Source organism: Geotrypetes seraphini, chromosome 9 (genome assembly GCF_902459505.1).
Source record: "Geotrypetes seraphini chromosome 9, aGeoSer1.1, whole genome shotgun sequence".
In the NCBI taxonomy this organism is placed as follows: domain Eukaryota; kingdom Metazoa; phylum Chordata; class Amphibia; order Gymnophiona; family Dermophiidae; genus Geotrypetes; species Geotrypetes seraphini.
Window position 1 is genome coordinate 100,059,568 of NC_047092.1, and position 22,545 is coordinate 100,082,112.

The 22,545-nt window shown below is 42.6% G+C and overlaps 1 protein-coding gene across 4 annotated transcripts in view; it reads right to left on the bottom strand.

The window, feature by feature from the left end:
- Positions 1–22,545, bottom strand: part of PSAT1 (phosphoserine aminotransferase 1) — a 501,906-nt gene that overhangs the window by 122,496 nt on the left and 356,865 nt on the right. The window lies entirely within an intron of this gene.

Genomic DNA, 22,545 nt, shown 5'->3' on the forward strand with positions numbered 1-22,545 from the left:
TGGTATAACTGTTCCAGAGTTCTGTGATCCTGAAGAAGAGGGAAGTCCCTAGTTTTCCTGCATGGGATATGCCTTTTAGAGCACAGTTCTTCAACTGCTGGTCCGCGGACCGGTGACGGTCCGCAAAAAAATCTTGCCGGTTCGCGGGACCCCGCCGCAGCAAAAGGTGCCGGCGTCAGCTGATGTGCAACTTCCTATTGCCGTCGCTATGCCAGCACTCCTGCCTGCCACCACCGACTCCTGCCGCGTATGTCTCCGCACCCCCAGAAAAGCAGTGGCAGGTCTGTGTGCTTTTAACTTCGGCACACAGTTGCCCCTAGGCAGCATTTTAGCGCGGTTTCATGAGGAAGCCTCGGGGCCTTTGGTAGGCCGGCCCACATCGCATCATCGAAGCGGGCCGGCCTACCAAAGGCCCCGAGGCTGCCTCATGAAACCGCGCTAAAATGCTGCTTAGGGGCAACTGTGTGCCGAAATTAAAAGCACACAGAGCTGCCGCTAGCCTACATCGAGGAAACATTTGCTGGAGAGGGAAGGGAGTAGAGGTGCTCCTGGACAAGGGAGGGGAAGGGGCTACTGCTGGCAGGGGAGAAGGGAAAGGGAAGGGACAAGAATTACTGTTGGGGGAGGAGGAAAGGGAGAAGGGGTATTCCTGGACAAGGGAGGGGAAGGGGCTACTGCTGGCAGGGGAGAAGGGAAAGGGAAGGGACAAGAATTACTGTTGGGGAGAAGGAAAGGGAGAAGGGGTATTCCTTGACAAGGGAGGGGAAGGGGATACTGCTGACAGGGGAGAAGAGGAAGGGAAGAGAGTTACTGTTGGATAAGGGGAGGAAGAAAGGGAGAAGGTACTGCTGGACAAGGGAGGAGGAACATTGGAAGGAAACATCTTGCAGGGAGATTAGAGGAGGGGAAGGAGTCAGGATGGAATGGAGAGATCAGATGAGGGAAAGGGGAGAGACAGAGGAATGACAAGGTAGAGAGAGATTGATGCTGGGAAGGGGGGTCAGATGAAAAATAAGGAAAGAGGGACAAAGATGCTAGATCTGGTGTAGGAGAGAGGGGCATAGAAAGAACGCAGATACCATATGGGAGGGGGAGAGGGCAGACAGTGGATGGAAGAGGCAGATGCTTTTTGTTTTACTGTTATACGTAGAAATTTTCAACCTAAATGTATTGATATTTGTATAAGTAAGTTTACTTTTCTCACCCAAATTATTGTATGTCTGAATGATATGTTACCTATATTTTTGAACAATTTGTACATCGCCTAGAATTTTGAATAGGCGATAAATCAAGCTATTTAATAAACTTGGAAACTTGGATTGAAGAGACAGAGAGCAGACGCTGGATGGAAGAGAGTGAAAAGACGATGAAAGCAGAAACCAGAGACGACAAAAGGTTAAAAAAAAATAATTTTATTTCTATCTTGTGATTAGAATATATCAGATTTAAAATATGTATCCTGCTAGAGCTGATGTTACACATAACTGGGGAGTGCAAAGCCCAGGCAGTGCGTCTTTAGCTTCCAGCTGGCTTAGGGCTCTCTCTGACCAGGAGGCAGTTGCCCTCCCCCTAACACCATTCCTGCCATGTGTGACTGCGGTATTCTGTTAGCATGATATTTGTGTAGCATTCTGTAATAATTTGGCTTCTTCAGTTTTCTTGATAGTAGAGGGGATATATGGGGAGGGGAGATGGGGGTTTTGTTGATCCTTGCCCTGTATTATTTATATTTATAAAATGACAATTGTACAGAATATTGTTTCTTTTGATACTTTAATAAAATATGTTCAATATAAAATCATAACTATTTGAGGCTTGTGCGGATGGGATCAGATGGTTAACGGGACCGAGCTCGCGAGGACAGGGCGGCAATGGGGTTTTAAAAAAATTTCAGTCTTATTAGTTTGCCAGTCCACGAAATAATTATTTTATTTCCGCCGGTCCATAGGTGTAAAAAGGTTGAAGAACACTGTTTTAGAGAGGGGAAGGATAGTTTGAATTTTTGAGGCCGGTGGCCAAATAAAACCTGCATTTTTTTCTTTTACCATCCTGACTGTGTGATATGATCCTTGCTGAGAAGGGGGGTGTCTAAAAAATTCTCCCCAGTACTTTATCCTGTTGCACCATTATTCCTGACAAACAGATCCCACAGGTAAGGTTACTATAGCCATTCATGTAACATATAAAAGAAAAGAACTGCTGAAAAATAGTTTTCATTGTCATTTTATTCTCTTTGTGTTCTGAGCTCTGTGTTTTACATCCAGTTCTGAAGCTAGCTACTTGTGCCAAGGTCATTCCTCCTCATGTCCTGAACCCCCCACAGCCCGTGTTCTAGCTGAGCGATCCTGCTTCTCCTATAGATAAGAATGAAACATTTGTTCAAACCTTAGACAAAAGGACTGTATTATGAAACTTCCCACTAAATCCCCCATTTTGGGACCAGACTCTTAATGTCAGCAATTGTTTTGTCTGTGGTGGGACCGGTATGGGAGAACAGTGGCTATGAACACGGCTGGATATGCTAGACCTGCCTTTACAGAACCTCTCTTTCACGTCAGCCCCACGACTTCCACTGTGGGCCTTGCGGACTTCCATTATTGCATCTTCAAGTTACCAGGACCTCCTCTTCAGCACCTGCTCCATGAAACTTCCTATGTCTGATGGCCAGCTCCTGATGGTTGATATTGGCTCTGTGGCCTGTTTGCTTACCCTTGGCTGACTGCTCACCGGACTGTTACATGTGTACTTAGATCCATCCCAGCTCCTTTCTGCTACTGCTGGCGAACGCCTGGGAGCCCCTGTGTTTGACACTAGGGGTCGTCAAAAGCGGTTAGCACTCTCCACCCCATACAGATTGGAAAATGGGGTGACAGCTGGCCTGCTGAATGGATCATTGCTGTTTATGGACCTGCTACATGGGCCAAAGATGGCTCCTGGGGTTGCTCAACTTCATACTTCACTTGCAGGCTGTTCTTGAACTTTTGCACTGCCATGTACCAGAATCGCCTGTCTCTAGATTACTTGCTGGCTGCGGAAGGTGGCATCTGTGGCAAGTTCCACGTCTCTAACTACTGCCTTGACCTTGATGATGGTACCGTGCTCGAGGTAGATGTGTACCGCATCACCACACTGGCTCATGTTCCTCTCCGAACCTGGCGTGACCCCCCTGCTGACTAGCTCTTTCACTCTTGGCTGCCTGCCTTGCCTGGTTTCTGTGATTCCATGATATTGTCAACTCTGCTGTTCATCGCTCTACTGTAGCCCTGGCTAGTACCTACCGGTCCCTACCACAGACTACCGACCATCCCGGCAGCTTTGACCCCATGTCTATATTTGCTGTTCTTGGTGATTTGCACATGTGAAGGAATTATTTATTATTTATACTTCTTTTCCAAGGTTTTCTCTATATATATGTGCCTGTGGCTCAGGGTGACTAAAGTAGGGAAAATCCTGTTATAAATCCTGTGTTTTAGGGTAGCACTGATAGAACCTGCATTTTTGTTTAAAATACCGTGTTTTAGGTGGTATAGAGCCTATATTTCTGTCTTACTAGTATTCAGCCATTGTTTTCTGCTGATTAGGTGGAGAAGGGAGGGGCTCTGTTTTACTTCTAAGGTTAATTGCATTATCTTTGGGACATTGCTGTGAACAAGGCTGCCCTGTGAACTTCTAAAAGCTAAGTTACTCAGCATTTCATATTCTGCTCGTTTCACTGGTTTTCAGCATTATATTTGCTTAATTTCTCTTCTCCTCCCTGTTTCTTACTAAAAAAAATATTTAAAAAACACAAAAAAATAAACCCTTCTCTTTCCTCTGTTAAATCTTATTTCCTCTTCCTCTTCATAGGAAAAAAGGTAAGACTTTGTTAACTCCAATTAAATCCTGGTGCCTGTGGCTCAGGGTGACTAAAGTAGGGAAAATCCTGTGTTTTAGGGTAGCACTGATAGAACCTGCATTTTTGTTTAAAATACTGTGTTTTAGGTGGTATAGAGCCTATATTTCTGTCTTACTAGTATTCAGCCATTGTTTTCTGCTGATTAGGTGGAGAAGGGAGGGGCTCTGTTTTACTTCTAAGGTTAATTGCATTATCTTTGGGACATTGCTGTGAACAAGGCTGCCCTGTGAACTTCTAAAAGCTAAGTTACTCAGCATTTCATATTCTGCTCGTTTCACTGGTTTTCAGCATTATATCTGCTTAATTTCTCTTCTCCTCCCTGTTTCTTACTAAAAAAATATTTAAAAAAACACAAAAAAATAAACCCTTCTCTTTCCTCTGTTAAATCTTATTTCCTCTTCCTCTTCATAGGAAAAAGGGTAAGACTTTGTTAACTCTAATTAAATCTTGGTGCCTGTGGCTCAGGGTGACTAAAGTAGGGAAAATCCTGTTATAAATCCTGTGTTTTAGGGTAGCACTGATAGAACCTGCATTTTTGTTTAAAATACTGTGTTTTAGGTGGTATAGAGCCTATATTTCTGTCTTACCAGTATTCAGCCATTGTTTTCTGCTGATTAGGTGGAGAAGGGAGGGGCTCTGTTTTACTTCTAAGGTTAATAGCATTATCTTTGGGACATTGCTGTGAACAAGGCTGCCCTGTGAACTTCTAAAAGCTAAGTTAATCAGCATTTCATATTCTGCTCGTTTCACTGGTTTTCAGCATTATATCTGTTTAATTTCTCTTCTCCTCCCTGTTTCTTACTAAAAAAATATTAAAAAAACATAAAAAAATAAACCCTTCTCTTTCCTCTGTTAAATCTTATTTCCTCTTCCTCTTCATAGGAAAAAGGGTAAGACTTTGTTAACTCTAATTAAATCCTGGTGCCTGTGGCTCAGGGTGACTAAAGTAGGGAAAATCCTGTTATAAATCCTGTGTTTTAAGGTAGCACTGATAGAACCTGCATTTTTGTTTAAAATACTGTGTTTTAGGTGGTATAGAGCCTATATTTCTGTCTTACTAGTATTCAGCCATTGTTTTCTGCTGATTAGGTGGAGAAGGAAGGGGCTCTGTTTTTACTTCTAAGGTTAATTGCATTATCTTTGGGACATTGCTGTGAACAAGGCTGCCCTGTGAACTTCTAAAAGCTAAGTTATTCAGCATTTCATATTCTGCTCGTTTCACTGGTTTTCAGCATTATATCTGCTTAATTTCTCTTCTCCTCCTTGTTTCTTACTAAAAAAATATTTAAAAAACTCTATTTCCTGGGGGTTCTCCCCAAGTACTGCACCGGACACCCTGCATTAGGGTATAAGATTTTTATTACCGACATGCATCACCTTCCCATTTCTTTTTTTTTTTCTTTTTTTTATTGCATTTAAAACTTTACAATATCATAAAGATATCAAAAGAAAAAAGGGTTATCATACAAATTTTCAATAAAACACATCAATAAAAAAGACAATCCTTTACAGCCCACTAAAGAGGAGACATATTGCTATATATCAACAAATTTTTTAAAGAAAAACAAGGGAATAGAATGAGTTTCAACGAACCCAAATCATTCCCAACTAAACTAGGACATTGGACATTCCTATCTTTATTCTCAAAGATTAATGAAAATTAGAAAAAGAAAACTCACTTCTGTTCACGAGCTACCAACAATTGTTGCAATTGAATGGGATCCCAGAAAACAAACTCAGTGTCCTGTATTTTGACTAAACATTTACAAGGAAATTTCAAATAGAATGAAGCCTCAAGTGCTAATACTCTAGATTTTAATTTCAGAAATTCTTTTCTTCTAAACTGAGTAGCTCTTGAGACATCAGGAAACATACTAACCAAATCCCCACAGAACTTGGTCAGTCTGTTTTTAAAGTAAAGTTTCATTAACAACGCTTTATCTGTTTCACTAGTACATGTTAGAAGCATTGTAGATCGAGTCTGGATAACATCTTAGGAATCTTCCAAAAATTCTGTTAAGTTAACATCATCTGTTACCAGATGATCTACTTCCTGTATTGTTTCTTTTTTTGGGGGGGGGGAATACCACAGCACTCCTGCACTTACTTGCACCGCTGCACTAAGGCTCAAACTGTTATTTTATCTGTTTTTTATTGTAGTTTACTGTTTTTAGTTTACCAATTGCTTTTTATATTTTCAGTTTCTCAATCCTACCGCTCCTCTGCCGCCAGACCTCCCTGGAATGCATATCCGGTCTGCAGATTGGTCCCTCAGTGCCCCGCAGTATGGAGTCCCCAATGACCACCACTCTGCGCTTCTTCCGCGGGGGCTGAACCGTGAGCTCCTAAACTGAAGTTATGTGCTGGGTATCTTCTTGAGCCTCTTCTGGTACCTCCTCAGCGGTTCCATCTTGTAAGATCTGGAATCTGTTTCTTAGGGTGAGTTGTGGGGTTGATGTAGAACTATCCTGTTTGTGAGAAAAGAAAGAAGAGGTAGAGGTTACCAGCTGCCAGGATCCAGCATCTCCAATCATTTCCTGTACCCCAATTGTTGAATCTAAAGCTGGAGGTTTGGGTGTCACGGGGATGGACTTGTCATGGGTCTGGTCTGTGATATGGGACAGCTCCTGGATGACACCATCGATGAAGGCCTCGTCTTCCCTGATGCTCCTCAAGCGCTTCACCTCCTCCCTGAGGCTCCACAGTTCCTGTAAGGTGTCCTCGTCTAACTGTCCTACCTCGTCAGTCTGGGTAGAGGCTGTAGTGTACCGTGGGGGGGTGGCCTCGGTCTGCACAGAGACTGCTGCCCTCCTTCTAGTGTCACCCTCCTCCTTCTGTACACAGTCCTTGGCCATCCCCTGGGTCCCTCCGGTGACTGGAGTGTCGAACTTGATAGTAGTCTTGGTGCTCCGTGTCCTCCCTGCCATATCCAAGTTGCTGTTAAGACCTCCTATTAAAGGGGGAGACCGGGGGCAATGACGCCTCTGCTGATGCTGCTATCTTCCTGCATGGTGTCTTCTGTATATACCAGTTCTCGAACCATCGACTCTTGGTTGACTATCAGCTTTCCCCTTCTTCCTAATTTAAAAACTCCTCAATTTCTCTCTTGATGTTGCTTGCTAGTAGCCTCGTTCCGTCTCTGCTGAGGTGGAGTCCATCTTTCCTGAATAGCTTTCTCTTCCCCCAGAATGTCGTCCAGTTGCGCACAAAGTGGAATCCTTCTTCACACCAGCACCTCATCCATGCGTTGACTGCTTGCAGCTCTGTCTGTCTCTTCTCGTCAGCCCTGGGCACTGGCAGGATCTCTGAGAATGCTACCCTCGGAGTTCTGGTCTTCAGTTTCCATCCTAGCATCAGGAACTGGTCCTTCAGTCCTTCTCTGCTGTAGTTCCTGTTGGTCACGTTGTTTGTCCCCATGTAGATCATTACCGCCGTATCTTCGGTCATAGCACCCCAGCTTTGGAACAATTTACCATTATATCTACGTAATGAACCTTCCTTTGAAAAATTCAAGCGCTCCTTAACCCTTTCAGGACCAAGGGACATATTTGTCCCATAACTTTAAAATCCTATAAATTTTGATTGGGATAGTCTACAGTTCTAAATTTGATATGTATGGATTCCATATGATACTGCCTTTATGTAAACAAACTGATTCCGACATTCATTCATTAGCGTCGTTGCTAGATTGACGAGAAGATTCACTTGCCACACTGTCCATAAGCCAGAAGTGTGATTTTTTTAAATAAAAATAATGATATTTCACAAAAAAAAATCAATTTTTTGGCATCTGCAAGCTCTTTTTACCATAAAAATGTCGTCAAAACCACAAAAATTGGCCTACGATCCTTATGGTCCTGAAAGGGTTAAAAAGCTTTCTGTACAAGGACGCATTCAAAACATAGACAACATAACTTACCAAGTACTAAATCTTTAGACCTTAATGAATCTTATGAGTAGGTTGCCAAATTATTCTTTATTTTACTTTATTTTCTTTTAATGTGCTCCCACCATGTGTTCTTCCCTAAATGTTTCTTTTTCTTTCTTTAAAGATTGTAGTTCATCCCCTTTGCTTTTTGTACCAGTTTGTATTAGAACGTATATTAGTATACAATGTCTTGTTTTGTCCTCCCCTTTTTTTATTTTTATTTTAAAAAAATTGTTATACACATTAAAATATATGATATTGCGTAGATAACAAATCTTAATAAACTGGAAACTTGAAAACTTCCACACTGTCGATGATCCTGTCGATGCGGCTCACTATATGTTTTACCTTGGCTCCCAGTAGGCAGGTCACCAGCCAATCCTGTCTTCCTCCTGCTATGTGGCTGTCGACTTGTCTGATGATGGAGTCCCCCATGATGATTGCTGTCCTCTCAATCTTCTCTTGCCTCTCTAGCCACAGGTCCGTGTCTCTGCTGTATGCCCATTAGTGCTGCCCAATTCACGATTCAAATCGATTCACCGATTCATTTTGGGTGAATCGATTCAAATCGATTCAAAACAAAAAAAATCGGTCTCCTGATTCGCTTACTGACCCTCCCCCCTCGCCCCCTAAAGCAGGAGCAGCAGCGCTGCCTCTTTCTGGCCGGCCACTGCCACTTCTGCTTTAGAGGGCGATGGGGGAGGGTCAGTCGGGAAGTGCTGGTTTCTGGCTTTTCCCCTAGCCTCCCACGCATCCAGGGCTGAATAAAAGGGTGGGCCCAGTGATCTGCTACGATGACTGCAGGCCTCGATAAACAATGCTGCTGTTGGTCCTTGCCTGCTTGCGACCCGCCCACTGGCTCCATTTAAATCCGCTCACTGCTGCAACTACAAAAGGGCCAGGCGCGTGCAGCAATTGCATGCCACCGGCTCATAAGCCTTCTCTCCGTCAGAATTGATGTCGGGGGAAGGCTTATGGACCAGCAGGTGCAATTGCTGCACGCGCCTGGCCCTTTTGGAGTTGCGGCAGCAGCAGGGGTGTGTGTGTTAAATGGATTCAGCTAGCAGCAGCTGCGGGCAGCAGGTGAGTGGCGAGAGGCCAAATCGGTGGCAGGTTGGCTTGGGGAAAGGCAGGCAGGCTTCGGGGGGAGGAAGGGAGGATATGACTGGACCCACAGCAGCACAAGTGAGGGCAGCCTGAGTGGAGAGCTGAGGGGAAGGAGGCAAGGAGTGAAAAAGTACTGAATGAAGGATTGGAATGAGAAAGGAGACAGGGAGATAAATATAGGGTTGGAAAGAGGATAAAGAGTATTTAGAGAGAGGGATGGAGTGAGCAGAGAAAAAGGTCTGATGGGAGAAAGGGAAAGAAAGAGAACAGCGAAGAGAGAAGTAGAGAAGCAAGGGGAAAAGAAGTAAATAAGAAAATGGGTACATGCGGGCAGGGCATGGTGGGATAGCCTGGGCAGGGGGTGCAGGCCTACAAGGGGGGACAGACCTTCAGGGATGTGGCAAAGGCCTTCAGGGGGACAGGCAGGCCTTCAGGAAGGGCCCTGGTGTAAAATTACATGGAGGGGGGGGTTCAAAGAGACGTGCATATGCCGGACTTTGGGGGGGGAAGAAATAATGGGTCTAAAAACAGTGGAGTGGGAGAGAGATGGTGGACAATGGGATTTAGGGAGGGAAGGAACAGAAAGGAGAGAAGTTGGACACAAGGGATGGTGTGGAGGGAGGATAGAGATACTGGGTAGGAGGGTAATTGGGAAAAGAAAGGGAGAGATGGTGGGCCCTGGGGTGGTGGGGAAGGAGGGAGAAATGCTGGATGAAAGGGTAGTTAAGAAAAGGTGGATCTGGGGAAGGAGATGAAAAAAAGGAAAGATGCCAGACCTCCGGGGGAGGGAAGGGAAATGGAAGGGGAGGACAGAAATGGCAGATGGATGGTTAGCATGGAGAAAGAAGAAGGAGACCCTGGCAAGCAAGTTATCAGAAGACAACCAGAGCCTGGGACCGACAAGATTTGAACAATGACCAGACAACAAAAGGTAGAAAAACTAATTTTATTTTCTGTTTTCTGATTACAATATGTCATATTTGAAACGTGTATCCTGCCAGAGCTGGTGAAAGACTGCAAATGAGAGCTAGGATTTAATAGAGAGAAGAAAAGTCTTCTTTGGTTGTTTATTTTGTTTACACCACAGCATCAGTGTGTTTAGGAGAAGGCAAAGGGGGTGAAGAGGCTATAAAATACATCCACCAGGATGTATGAAAAAAACACCCAATTGGGCAGGAAAATCGAATTGAATCGGAAAATCGATTCAATGGGCTGAATCGAATCAAATTTTTTTTTCCTGAATCGAGCAGCACTAATGTCCATCTCTCCAACCTTAGGTCCATCTTCCCTCATCTTGCACCGGACTCGTCTTCCTTGTGGTTGTCCTCCAGGTGGTCCTCACTCACTGTAGGTGTATCTTGGCAGCTCCACTGTTGTTGGTGATTTTCCACAGCCACACTCTTCCTCACTTCGTTCCAGCGTCAGCTCCCCTCTCATTCTCTTCCACACTTCCTTCTAGTGTCTGCTCCCCTACTCTCTTCCCCACTTCCTTCCATCATCTGCTCCCCTCTCTAACTCCCCCACTTTCATACAGCATCTGTTCCCTCTCTCCTCCCCGCTTCATTCCCGCGTCTGTTCCCTCTTTCTCTCTCCTCCCCGTTTCCTTTCCGCTTCTGTTCCCTCTCTCCTCCCCGCATCTTTCCCATGTCTATCCCTCTCTCTCCTTGCCGCATCCTTCCATCGTATGCCCCTTTCTCTCTCCTCCCCACTTCTATCCATCAGCTGCCCGCTCTCTTATCCCCACTTCCATCCAGCGTTTGTCCCCTCTTTCTCCACACAATAAACCTGAAGCACCACTCAACCTCTTCCCTTTGTCAGGCCATGTTTCTCCCTTCCCCTCACCTTCGCAGCACTTTTCAGAATCACAATGTTCTCTCTTAGAGACCCCATGATGTAGCAGCCATTCTTACAAGTTGCATGAGGCTGCCCTGACACTTTTCCTCTGGCGTAGTCTGCCCAGGTGGAAACAGGAAGCTGCGTCAGAGGAAGATGGTCTGACAAGAGGAAGATATGCCCGGTCTGCAGGACCCAGGGCTGCTGCCATTTGCCCTCCCCAGGGTGGGAAATATACAGTGCTGGAGTCACGTACCCCCGACAGTTACGGTTATTTTATTTGGTATACCACAATTTTTAACAAAAAAGTTATGCCTAAGCAGTTTACAGAGATAAAAATAATAGTTTAAAATTTTAAAAATGACAAAACAGGGCAAGGGCACCAAGACAAATGAACAAACTGTGCACAAATAGACTAACAGGGGAAGGTAAGGCTTACAGTGGATTAGAGATAATCTCTTGCACTCTTAATAGATTAGATTTATTAGAATCTTTAAACTATACTGTTCTATTGCCCTCCCGGATCTTGGGCCCAGACCAAACAGTTTTTTAATGAATTTATTTTTAATAATTCATTAATTGCCCCCCCCCCCCCACTGTCTGTTGTTAGATGATATTAATCTCAATCTGGAAATAGATTCTAATCCAGATGTGAATTATTTAAATATTTTTTTATTTCACAAATATTATTTCATATTTCACAAATTTCTCAAACTCATAAAGATGGTCACCAACTTGACTTGGTTTCCATAACCACTAAAACAGATTACTCACCTAAAATTGAATTACGAGGAAGACATTGGTCCGACCACTACATATACTACTTTCTTCTAGATTGGCCTGTGCAATCAAACTCAATCTTGACACAACAAAAACAAAACATTTTAGCTAGAAAATCTCCAGACCCCATCGAATTTTGGAAACGCGCAGATTCATTCTTAGAAAACAATACTTCTGAATTTCCATCTAAGTGGAACAACTGTAATATCATCTTAGACGAAATTGCCCCTAAGCACTCCATAAAAAGACGTTCAGATGATGCTAAAGTGGTATGATATTGAACTATTGGAAATGAAGCGTTCCGTAAGATGCCTCGAGAAAAAATGGATAAAATCTAAACTAGCCGAGGATAAAGTAAAATGGAAACTAGAAGTTAAAAATTATACACTTATGTTAAGGGACAAATGAAAAACTTATTATTCAGCTAAAGTTGGTGCTACTACTTGTAATGTTAAAAAACTATTTCAATTACTCAATAATACATTCAATGTAACACAAAAGAAGCAATCTTCTTGGTCACCTCTCCCATCCACAGATGATTTAGCCAATTTTTTTTAGTTCCAAGGTTATTATCTTTGAGATCTTCATTTTCATCTAGCCACTTGAATGTGGACTTAAACCTTAATCTTAATGATGAAGAAGAAGTTCATGCTGACCTGTGTTGGTCTACTTTTGATAAACCAGAATGGCACGATTTTTCCAACTTATTTCATAAATATGCTCAATCATACTGTTGGCTTGATTCCTGCCCTCCAGATTTGATGGTTGTTGCTCCCTCAGATTTTAAATTGAAGTTATTTGAATGGATTACCAACTCCCTGGATATAGGAAAATTTCCTTCAGATGCTGGTAATATAATAATTACCCCGATAATTAAAAATATTAAAGAATCTATTTCTCTGCTTTCCAATTACAGACCAATAGCATCTATTACCTTTTTTGTTAAACATCTTGAGCAACACACTCTACTCCATGATTCACAATCAGGATTTAGATCCTATTTCAACACCGAAACGATGATAGCTGCATTATTGGATTATTTAATAAGCCTTCTAAGTAAAGGCGAAAGCGCATGAGTGCTTCAATTCGATCTTAGTAGCGCCTTTGATCTAGTAGATCATCCTACTTTATTAATTTGTTTGGATACTCTGGGCCTTCAAGGAAATGTTTACTCCTGGTTCAAAGGTTTTCTGGAGTCCAGATTATACCGGACCCACCTCTTTTCAATCTGGAATAACCCAAGTGGTGTTCCTCAGGGTTCTTCACTTTTACCTCCACTATTCAGTGTTTATCTTTCATCATTGGGCTCATGTTTGAGCAACCTGGATGTAGAACTGTTTAGTTACGCTGACGACATTACTATTGTCATACCTTTTACTTCAGCCCTATCCCAGATTACCACTAAAGTTGAAATTGTAATGAAACAGATGGATTCCTGGATGCAAAAATTTAAACTCAAACTAAACTCTGGCAAAACAAAGTTTTCCATGGCGACTGCTAGTAATATTTCTTCTGAACCTTCTATTAGTATAAATTCAATTCAGTATATAATTCATCCAATGATTAAAATTTTGGGAGTTATTTTAGATCAGCATCTTACAATGCATGCTCAGATAGATGCTGTAGTGCGTAAATGCTACTTCACATTATGGAAATTGCAAACAATTAGATCTTATTTTGAATTTACTGCCTTTAGATTACTGGTTCAATCATTACTACTGAGTCTTCTTGATTATTGTAATATTATCTATCTGACAGTCACCAAGAAAGAATTAGCAAGACTTACAATAATACAGAATACAGCGGTCAGAATGATTTATGGCCTGAATAAATTTGATCATGTTACACCCTTTTATCGCAAATTGCATTGGCTGCCAATGGAGGCCCGGTATTGTTTAAACTAGGCTGTTTATGGTACAGCTCCTTCTTACTTAGTCAATAGATTTTCTTTAGAATCATACAGACCTAGTAGAAGAACTCATCCTTTGTTTAATTTTCCATCTGTCCAGGTTTGCAGGAGTAAGAAATTTCTAAATCATACTTTAGCATCTCAGGCAGCTCTTCATGACAACGAATTTCGAATATTGATGTTTACTACCCATTTCCTATGGCCATTTTAGGAAAACAATTGAAGACCTATCTTTTTTCTAAATATTTGACTGTTTAACAAATCATCTTATTTCATGTAACATGTTTACTTTTATAACTTTTTGTAAACCGCTTTGAACTTCTGGTTACGAAGTCAATAAGCTCAATGTTATGTTATGTTACAATGTTTATAGGGGAAAAAAGATCAAGAAGGAAAATAACAAAAGGAGAAAGAGTAAGAGGGAAAAGCATAAAAGTATTCAAGTTTCCTGAGGGTAAAATAGGCCTAAAGAGAACCTGAATCAAATGCCTTTTTGAAGTAATAGGCTTTTAGTTGAGACTTGAAGGTCTTGAGAGATTTTTCTGATTTTAAGTAAAGTGGTAGAATGTTCCAAAGGCTCGGAGCTATAACTGAAAAACTAGAATCCTAATTACTATCCAGAAACATCTGTCTAAAGGATGGCACAGACAGTAGATGTTGGGAGGAAGACCAAAGATCCTTTTTTGGTGAATAGGGGAAGGAAGAATGAAGTCAATGGTATGCATACCCGTTGGGGTACGTGTACCATGTGTTGAGAACATCTGGTCTAGAATGGAAATTAATTTAAAACCAACGCTACTTTATCATATGCCTCTCTGATAATACTAGATGACCTGAACTTACTACAGGAAAGCAATTTAGACGAAAGCACACAAGACCTTGATAATTTTTCTACACCACAACAGGCACAACTCATGAAAAGGGCCACACTGGATATGATGCAGCAAACAAACCAAATCTATTATTGTTCATTGAATGGTCACACTTAGTTTAGTAGATCACTACCTATGCAATTTTACCCTCAATTGAAAAACCCTCCCACCTAATTCCTAGTCTAAAAGGAGTGGCAATCAAAATGTGTGGAAAGATGTTCTGGGAAATAATAATTATGGCACTACATTCACCAAATCCTGACAGAGTGGCTGAAATCCATCGAGTACACATTCAACTCCATAGCTCCACTAACTTAAAAGAGAATATCTAGAAAAGAGAAAAACCCTTGGTTCAAATCAGAACTGAATGAAATGAAAAAAAGAATGCTGAAAACTAGAATGAGCTTGGAAAATATCAGGTGATCAACAGCGTAAAGAAAAATGGAGGAAAGCCTACATACAATATACTGTAATTCTCATATCAAACAGCACATATGCAAACACTATTCAGAGATGACAGGAATTGACAAACCAGATCAAAGGAAACTCTTCTGACTGTTGAAAAAACTGACAGACTGCTCACCTCCCAACAAACCTTGCAAGCATGAACTCCCCCACATCCAGCACACTGGCTCAGTATTTCTCAACCAAAACAAAACAGTATTTAAAACTTTTGACAACAGTACAAGTACACAATTCTACAAATGATGCAATTGAGATTAATCTGTTTATTACAACAGACAGAACATAGATAAATTTCAATATATAACAAATGAATTAAGACCTCTTGTTAACAGACTATCCAAAACAGGCTATAAACTGGATCAATGTCCATATACTACAATATGCCAGAAGAAGCACTCTCTGATGATAAACTCTATACTGGCTCAAGGATGGTTTTCAGAAGCTTTTAGCAAAATCCTGCTCATTTATCCTAAGGATCAGATTTAGGCCCATCCCAAATGGCCAGTTATAGACTGATTGCTAGTATACCTTTCATAACTAAGTTGATTGAATTCATAGTAGCAACATAATTAAAAGAATACATCACATGTTGAAACCTGCTATTACGTCCAAGCATGGGTTCAGGAACTCACACAGACAAATGGGTATAATCTCTTTCTGTCGGGTGCAACAGATGCCAAATGTCCTGTACTCCCAGAGTGTCACACAGCAAGGGGATCCCCTTAGAAAAATCCATATTTTCTTGAGGGGAGCATTTAGTTTTATCCATACTAGGGTCTACTACTATATTAAAATCCCCTCCTATAACCTTGGGAATATCTGCAAAGGGAAGATTAGAAATGAAGCGCTTATAAAAGGATTTGTTATACACATTAGGTACGTATATCATACTAAGCAAAAATGGATGTCCATCAATTTTTAGAGAGGCTATAATATAGCGACCATCCGGATCTTTGAGAACTTAAAGTTGTTCTTCCTGTAAGTTCTTATGAAACAACATGATAACTCCTGCTTTCTTGCTCCTAGCTGGGTTCTCCAAAATATCCCCCACCCACCACGTTTTCAATTTATGATGTTCCTCCGAGGAGAGATGGGTCTCCTGCAGCAATGCCACAGATGCTTGCATGCAATATTTTCTTTCGCTTCACAGGAAATCCAATCCCACCTACATTCTATGTTACTATTTTGAAATCATTTCTCAAAACAATCTACGCATGCCGTCCCAGCCTGCGGCAGCCCATATTCAATAGCATTATACCTCCCCTCGAATAAAATTTCCCATTAATGCAAAAACATACTGCCACAATAATACACCTCAGTACATCATAATACTTGGTTAAGTAACAAACCCACCCCCTTTTCCAACCCCAACAAAAAACAACACAAAAATAAATAAAAAAACACCCTTCCAATCATACCCCATATCCAACAGTGACCATATGGTCAAGGCCTGTTAATATTGCCTCCCTTCTAGGCATTGGTTCCATAGGGGTGATGGGGATTGTTGACGACTCTGTGGTGCTCAGGGGACTATGTACCATATCTGGTGGACTTGTCTGAAAATAGCTCCTTTTGGAGCTGTCTTTGCATTGGTATCTACTATTACTGGGGTGCAGTATCTGGAATAGACGAAGCATTGTTTGTTAAATGTATGTCTGATGGGAATTTGCTCTCGAGTTCACAAATTAGCTGCTTTTATTTTTGTTTCTGCTCAGCTAGTATTGGCTCAGGAATGGAGGAAGCCTTCACTGCCAGCTTTGGCAGCTGTTTGTCATAAACTGGATTATATTTTTTTGATGACTAACCTGACTGCCTTGAAATCAAACTGACTGGCCCTCATTTATAAGATTTGGGATCCTTTTATTGTTTGGAAAGATGCTTGCTCTTCATCGGTTGTACTGTGAATTTTTCTTTAGGATGCTCTTTTTCTTTCTGCTAGACTGTAGGGGAGGACCACCCGGGGTGGGAGGAGGGGGGATTTAGTTTATTTTTCTTATGATCATAGCTGATTATTCTTGTTACGCACTGTGTTGTGTATTGGTTTTGTGAATATTTTGTTTGATGTAACAGATATTTGTGAAAAATTTTCAATAAAGAGTATTTGAAAAAAAATTGCCTTCCTTCAACTCAATATATACATACCCAAGCCGTGTTGCTGGCCCCTGGGCAAACAGCAAGTCAACCATATCCAACCAAAAGATAAGGACCATGGCATATAATAAAGTTACTAAGTACAACACTGAACTCCAAACTCCTCGTCAGGATGACAGAACCTGCCAGTCTGGGAAGTCCATCTAAAAAAAACCCCAAGACTTGCAGAGCGTCCAATCCTCCCCAAATATTCATGGTGGAGAAGAGTTCATCATTATCATTTCACAAAAACTCTGAGCATCCGCAACTTGTTCAAAAAAGTGTGTTTGACCCGCATGGGAAATGCACAATTTGGCTGGGCAAATCTAATCTGCTTCCCATGAAGAGCAGAACAAATAGGTGCATACAAGCGCCAATGTTGCTGTACTTGGGATGAATAATCTTGGAAACAGAGTACTGATTTATTCTGGTATGACAAAGATTTACCAGATCTCACAGCCTGCAGAATACGCTGTTTGTGCTGAAAATGTAAAACTCGGCAAGCCACATGTGGCCACATTGCATCCTCTCTACAAATTCCAAGATGGTGAGCCCGTTCAAGAGAAAAGGCAGGAACAGAGCTCGAAAGATCCAAAGTAGCAGGTAGCCAAGACTACAAAAAGGGCAAAAGGTCTCTATCAGCGATCGTCTTAGGGAAGCCCATTAATCTCAAGTTGATACATCTGGAGCAATTCTCCAGATCGTCGACTTTTTGCTCCAGCTCCTGTACAATTTTCAGAAGGCCCTCCTGCCATTGCTCCAAGCCTGCGGTCCAATCCTCCACATCTGATGTCTGCTGAAGGCCTGCATCCAGTTCCAAAGAAAGGCTGTCGATCTTGTGCGCCTCTTCCACCCGGTCAAGTTTCAAGTTTTATTATAAATTTGATTGATCGCGTATTCAAAATTCTAAGCAATGTACACATCAATAAAATTATAAAATTTTAGGGGTCAACAAAACAAACAAAAAACTAAACCTTGTAGAACATATTAAAGACTAACCTTACAAATATATTAAAACAAGAGGAAAGAATGGGAAAAGAAATACAAATTGTTGATAGTAGATAAGACAATTATGGGAAAAAACAATAGGAAGGGAGAGAGCAATGTACTACAGGGAAGTTATAGAATGGAATTGGAATGAGACTCCTAGTCAGGCTTTCTAATGATCAAATGCATCCTTAAAAAGAAAGCTTTTTAATTTGCTCTTAAATTAATCCAAATTGTGTTCTTCCCTTAAATAAATAGGGAAGGAATTAAATGTTTGAGGGGCTATGACAGAAAAGATGACTTGCCACCGTGTGTTAATAATTTTAAGTGAGGGAATAACTAGTAAATGTTGATCATTGGACCTCAATAATCTAGTTGAGGTATAAGGAATGAGTAATTTATGAATAAAAGCCGGAGTTTTGTATAGTCAAGATTTGAAAGTAAGCAGACTTAGTTTATACATTATATGGTGCGCGACTGGGAAGAGGTGTCACGTGATCGAATTTCTTAGCTTTCATTATAAGTTTAATTAAAGCATTTTGGATGATCTGTAGACGTTTGATTTCATTCTGGGCTATTCCCTTGAATATGGCATTACAATAATCAATGTTTTGTCTAATGCCTCTTCCACTGCAGCTGTTACTTCAGCGGTTAGCTCCGCTGTCCATACTGAGCTGATTGTAATTGCCAGGGGCAAAGAGGCCACTGCCATTTTCAATTCCACCTGTTGTTGCCTGTCCCTGTCTTTTTTCACATGTTTAGCTGCCTTGAAAAATATTTTTCGCGGATGTGTTGCTCACAGAATCCCAAACTGGTAGGGGTAGAAAAGCTGAGTATTACAAGTCAAAAATCAACGATTAAAGCATAGGTGAAGGGCTGTACGGAGCACAGAACAAACCCTACTGCTCCATAGCATGGCAACATATGACCTCCACTTACCATTGTTTTAAATATACTGTACCGTGACAGAGTGTATGAAACCCTGCCACTTCCCCGGCTTGACACTGCTGCTCAGACCCAGAATAAACCTCAGAAAAACCCAGCACTCCCCCTCCTAGCTAAATTGTCTCACAATCACAGCAGCAGTGAGAAAGAGTTTTCCTCAGAAAGGGGGGAGGGGAGAAAAGTAGGAAACCAGGAAGTAACTCAGGGGAATTTAAAAGGCCAAGCCAGTCCTAGGAGAGTTGTGCTAGAGGGACCCTAGGAGCTGGAGAAGCTGGTTGGAAGGGCTTGGCACTGACAGAGTTTGTAGGAGGTAAGAATCTACTGCATTTAAAAACCTGCCTTTGTTCTAGTGCATGCTAAGACCTGGGACCAAATACTGCCTGTTTCCTGCCTTCAAAATAATGACTGTTTGGGGCGTGTCAAGTAGAGAGCTGCACGGGAACGGGAACAAGGGGAATCCCACGGGTTCCCCCTTCGGGTCACGGGGATCCCGTGGAGACGCCCCCTAGGGTCACGGGAATCCCGTGGGGATGCCCCCTAGGGTCGCGGGGATCCCGTGGGGATGCCTCCGAGGGTCGCGGGATTCCTGCGGGGCTGGATGTACTCAGTCGCGCGGCTCTTCTTCTCCCTACCTGCTCTGCTTGCAGCACAGAGCCAAACGGAAGTCTTCCCACGTCAGCGCTGACATCGGAGGGGAGGGAGGGCTTAAACAAAGCCCTCCCTCCCTCCCTCCGACGTCAGCGCAGACGTCGGGAAGACTTCCGTTCGGCTCTGTGCTGCAGGCAGGGCAGGAAAGGAGAAGGAGAATAGCCTCGCGGCTCGAGTGGCGTACCAAGGGAGGGGGTCGGTCCGCCCCAGGTGCATCACAGCCGGCCAGGTCCCCTTCTTTTGTGGCTCTTCCCCGACCGACAACAGCCCCGGTCTGACAAACCTCCCTGCCCTGTAGCCGCGAATCTAAATTACCTTCTTACAGCAGCTGTAAGAAGGTAATTTAGATCCGCGGCTACAGGGCAGGGAGGTTTGTCGGACCGGGGCTGTTGTCGATCAGGGAAGAGCCACAAAAGAAGGGGACCTGGCCGGCTGTGATGCACCTGGGGCGGACCAGTTTGTCCGACCGGGCCTGTTCTGTTGTCGGTTGGGTGGGGAAGCACCACAAAGGTAAGGGGTAGGGAGGGAGAAAGGAAGGAAAGGTGGAGTGGAGAAGAAAAGACGCTTAAGGGAAATGGGTAAAACTGAGTGGGGAGAAGGACGCTGAAAGCACTGGGGAAGACAAAGGGGTGGAGATGGACGCTGAAAGGCCATGGGGAAGACGGGGGTAGGGTGGGTGGGAGAAGGACGCTGAAAGGCCATGGGGAAGACGGGGGTGGGGGGGTGGGACAAGGACGCTGAAAGGCCCTGTGGAAGATGGGGGTGGGGGGGTGGGAGAAGGACGCTGAAAGGCCCTGTGGAAGATGGGGGTGGGGGGTGGGAGAAGGACGCTGAAAGGACGTGGGGAAGACAGAGGGGGGAGAAGGACGCTGATAGGACATGGGGAAGAGAGAGTGGGGAGAAGATGCTGGCAGGGAAGAAGACAGAGATGCCAGTCTATGGGGGGAGTGGAGGGAAGAAGATGGGTGCCAGACCAATTTGGAAGGGGGGGAGAAAGGGAGAGGCACAGTAATAGAGCAAATGGAAGACGCAGAGGGAAGAGAGACAGTGGATGGAAGAAATTGAATGAGAACATGAGGAAAGCAGAAACCAGGCAACAAAGGTAGGAAAATAATTCTATTTCTTTTTTTTGCTTCAGGATAAAGTAGTATATTAGTTGTATTGATAAAAATTTATAAACATTAGAGGCTCTGGTAGAAACCCGTTTACAAAGTATGTATTCTTCCCAATTAATATTTCCAAATTAATAAAGTCTTTTTGCTTATTTGTAAATGGGTTTCTACCAGAGCCTTTAATTCAGTAGCATAATTAAATGAAATAATTATTTCTGAAGTTTATAGGGACGGGCGGGGATGGAGGGGATTCCTCACGGGGACGGGTTGGGACGGAGGGGATTCCTCACTGGGACGGGTGGGGACGGAGGGATTCCTCACGGAGACGGGTGGGATTCCTCACGGGGAAGGGTGGGACTTTGGCGGGGACGGGTGGGATTTCTGTCGCCGTGCAACTCTCTAGTGTCAAGCCCTATGGAGAATGGGACTTGTGTTTGGGAAAATACTGGGGAAAAGCCTACTTGTTTTCTTTGAAGAACACAAACTTATAGGAGCCTGTGAAAAAACAGGCTCTGCACTACTGTTTAATTAAAGAGTTTTTCTTGAATGTTCAGAGTGTGGTCTGTCTGTGCAACCCTTCTCCGGAGCACACTGCCCACCTCTATCACATGTACACTGATGGTCACTCTATGAACTAACTCCCACACCAGAACTGTCCTTGAATCGTAAGCATGTTTATAACTACTGTAGTTTTCTGCAGCACCCCCTGAAAGGGCTGTCTGTCTTATTGCCATTGGATAACATCAATCTGTCTCCATTTTACTTGTATGCCTGATCAATCCTGCTGTCTATGGAAACAATGCTATTCCTTCATTTTTTTGTAGCTTTTAGAAATGCAGCAGAAAGTTACTACTTTGAAATGGAGAGAGAAAAAATTGTTTCTACATTTTCTCTCTTCCCTTCTCTATCCAACTTGTAAAATCTGTTTTGTGTATCAAATCTTACAGTAATTTTGGGAGTAAATAGTTCTTCTAAAAAGAAACTTGTAAGACCCAGGACTTTATGGATAAGTATAGCCAGGGCTTCATTTGTAGACACAAAAATATAGTAAATGTGAGCTGGGAAGAGCAACAATAGAAGAGTGGTTATTCTTTGCTCCCCTCTTCTTCCCTCAGACTGCCTGGAGCACAATACACCTGCAGTAACTCTGCAATCTGGAAAGAAATGGCAGAACTATGTTCCACACTGCTCACACAGAAAATAAAACCAGAGAACAGCCAATCTACTGTGAGGGGCATCAGGTGGGTTTAGGGATATGATGGGGTGGGGGCTGTGATTAGAAGTTTAGGGATATGATCAGGAGAAGCAGAAAACCACAGGCCTTGAGGTTCTTACCTGGGAGCATCAGACCACAAATTTGAGGCCCAATATTCCAGGGTTGCTGGAATAATGTTACTTTCAAAGTAGCTCATAACCCTGATATTTATTTAAGAACATAAAAATTGCCATACTGGGACAGACCAAAGGTCCATCAAGCCAAGTATCATGTTTCCAATAGTGGCCAAACCCAGGTCTAGCTATATCCTAAGAAATAAAACAGATTTTATACTGCTTATCCTAAGAATAAACTGTGGATTTGCCCAAGCCATCTCAATAGTGGTATATGGACTTCCCTTTTAGGAATGTATACAAACCTTTTTTTAAACCCTGCTAAGCTAACTGATTTCATTACATTCTCCAGCAACAAATTCCAGAGTTTAATTACACATTATGTGAAGAAATATTTTCTCATTTTTAAAAAAATCTACTACTTAGTAGCTTCATCGCATGCTCCCTAGTCCTAGTACATTTGGAAAAAGTAAACAAGGAATTCACATCTACCCTTTCCACTCCACTCAATATTTTATAGACCTCTATCATATCACCCCTGAGTTGTCTCTTCTTGAAGCTGAAGAGCCTTAGCTGTTTTAGCCTTTCCTCATAGGGAAGTCATC